The following is a 3,308-nucleotide window of genomic DNA, read 5'->3' as shown; positions in this document are numbered from 1 at the left end:
AGTAATTTAAAGCTTTCTATAGATATATTTATCATGTCTGTGAGGCATCTATTCGCTGAGTTTCGGTTCATTTTTGTAAGCATTTTTGTAAGCGCTCCTGTTCAAGACAAGATGGCAGAAAGCGCATCATGTTTGTTTTCTTTATTTTATAAAAGCACAACGTTTTGTTGATATTGTGAGTGCACACAAATAAAAGTAGACCCTTTACAGTTCCGAATGATGTATTACTCTTACTTTTATGAGCTAAAATGACGGCGTATCCATTGAAAAAAATGCAGTGATTGCGCTGGCGCCTCCATGTCCAGCAAAGCGCGCTTTAGCTTCCCACTCTCCGCACAAACTATTGGATAGAGTGCACATTTAACGTTTAAACATTGTTATATGCTTGAACTGTTTTACATCTATAGATTTTATTTTAGGCAAGTCGTGATGATTTGAGAAGGCTAAATTGATCAAACATAGGCTCACTGTCTGCCGTTGTTTGCTTGGTCGTTACTTTAAAAAACAAAAACTTGTTCCGAACAAAAAATGCTCCAAACGTTTTTCTAAATTAACTTAATAAAAAACGAAATATAATCACGTTGCCATTACATACAAAACGGAACTATTTTAATAGCTGAAACAGTAAACTGTTTTGGGAGAAGGGGAAAAAAGACGGGCTCGGGCGGTAATTCTGATAAGCTGTCGGACACGGGCCGGTCTAGGGACTATATTTGAGGCCCGTGCAGGGCTCTACCAGGAACTATGATGAAATAGCACTAAATATATAGCGTTATGTCAAAATACTAATTTATTTAATTTTAAATTAAACAAATGTAATCCTGATAGTATTCCCACTTTTTACCAAATGTAACTGTAATCTGAATACTTTGTTTTTTGATGTAACTGTAACGGATTACTGTTACTAGAATTTTGTATCCTGATTACGTAACGCCGTTACATGTATTCCGTTACTCCCCAACCCTGCACTTCAGTTAATTGCGATCTCACGACGTTCCTTTAATAAGCTCTTTACAAAGCAATACGAATCTCTTATTTACATCTATCTGTAAAAGTGTATCTACACTTTGTTATAATGAGAGGATTTGGGAGCTTGCAGAACTCAGCACTTGACAAACTCGGCGTTTTGAGCGGTGTTTGGATTCTAACTTAAACACTTCTGGTCATTGCATTCAAGAAATCAACAGATATGTCTATGATTGGCTACATTGCTCAACTCTGCAAATATGTTTCTGCAATATCAGATGGGGCCCCCTGATTCCCCGGGGCCCTAAGCAGCCGCTTACCTGCTTATTGGTTAAGTCCGCCCCTGGTCACATGACACTTACAGCTCATTGCCTCAAAAACAGCTGTGTCCAAAATTGAGCACCCCTGATTAAAGATTGCAGATCACATATTTACGTCTCCGGTGTACTTCACACAAGGAGTTTAATTTGTGTTATTTAAGTGTAAGTTATTTGAGTCTTTACCTATACATAAGCTTTTGTATTTCTCATTCTGAACCATAACACTTGTCTCTGCTTTGTATGTATATGTCAGTTTGTGGTTGATGGTTAGTCTGGTGTCAAAAATGAGTTGTCTTTGTTGTCAGCTCTCATGTGTAGGCTACCTCACATTATTGAACAAAGCATTGCCTGTCCACATAAGATGGCCCCTTCTACAAATTTGTGCTTGTGTAATTGTGTGTGTTTGTGTAATTGTGTGTGTTTGTGGATTGAGCTTCTCAGTGATGATTATGCAACTGTATGTGTCTTTGTACCACACACGCTTACTCTCGGTGGCCTAAATCTGTTCTTTCACCCTTCAGGCTGTAAATATCTCTGCTTTTCATTACACTGAGTCCCCCTTTCTCTTTTGGTGCTCACACATATTCAATTACACAATACAGCTTTCTGCACTGTCATGCGCCCAGTAGGACCCACTCTGCATTGACTTTTATAGTTACTATATATATGCATACTGTGATCCAAATGTTTGAAGCAACCTTAAAACTTCAAAATTCATTTAAACATGCACATAGACAAAAAGCTGTAGGATATTGAGAAGCAAGTTAATGTTATTTTGTAAAATCAAGAAATATTATTAACACTTCACAAGTCAAGTCAGCTTTATTTATATAGCGCTTTATACAATACAGATTGTTTCAAAGCACCTTTACAGTGACAAACAGGGAAATAATGATTCAATGGTCCAAACTAAATTAAATTATGCTGTAAAGCAGCTCTGAAAAGACAATAGTAGACAGTCATTATTCATTTGAAATCAGTTAATTGTTGATTCAGTTCAGTTTAATAACTGTGTAAAGGTTATCAATTATGGAATGAGTTTAATTCATCTAAGAACATGAAGAAAACAGTGATGCCATCAACCAACTCAGTTCAGTACTCATCCACTAGTGCCATGCAGTCAAGTCAATAATACTGCCAAAACAATAAGGTCTCATTTGTTAATCACTAACAGTAAAAAACCAAAGAGCAGTATGTTTTGATAGCATTCATTAATCTTATTTATTAGGCATTTATTAAGGTGTTCTCTAGGACATTGTCATACTGAATAACATGGATTATCAGGTTTTGTTCATGCTCAAGTGCTAGCATCAACATCACGACCATGCAAGGCATGAACAGAGAGCAGGGGCGTAGATTACGCGGGGGACGCGGGGGACGTGTCCCCCCACTTTTAATATCACGTAAATTCGTCCCCCGCACTTTTTCGGGCAAGTGTGTTCGCATAGAGGTTTTCAAGAGCCGGTGTGAATAAATATAGATTTAAATTCAAAGAGACAGGATAGTCTGTGCATGATCTGATGTTTTATTCGGACCCAGAATAAGGCGAGATGAACATCGCGGAGCGCTATCAGTCGTTTCATTCATACTCGAAGCCGGAGGGCGCTCTCGCGCAGAAAGTCCTATGAGGAAATTCCTAATATGGGCAAAAGCGTCCAGCTATCGCTGTATGAAAACAGTTTTCAGAAAAACAGAAACGTTTGGAAACATGAAGACTTTAAACATACGATTGCGACAATATGGTTTATTTGTGTTTGTCAAGTCATCTCCAGGTAATAAATAAAGTATATGAACAATGCAGTGCTAATTGACATAGCATTTATTACAGTATAGAAACTATTCTGCCTTATTATGTGATAAAAAAAAGTGTTTGTAGTATATAAGCAAATCATTATTATTGGTTATTGTCCAGCAGTTATCTGATTTCTAAGCCAATTAAAAGCTAGAAATGAGAGAAAAATTAAAGTTGACTATACACTACCAATCAAAAGTTTTTGAACAGTAAGATTGTTCATGTTTTTT

Source organism: Sinocyclocheilus anshuiensis, unplaced genomic scaffold (assembly GCF_001515605.1).
Source record: "Sinocyclocheilus anshuiensis isolate Anshui unplaced genomic scaffold, SAMN03320099.WGS_v1.1 scaffold1203, whole genome shotgun sequence".
In the NCBI taxonomy this organism is placed as follows: Eukaryota; Metazoa; Chordata; class Actinopteri; order Cypriniformes; family Cyprinidae; genus Sinocyclocheilus; species Sinocyclocheilus anshuiensis.
Note: the sequence above shows the minus strand (reverse complement) of the source record.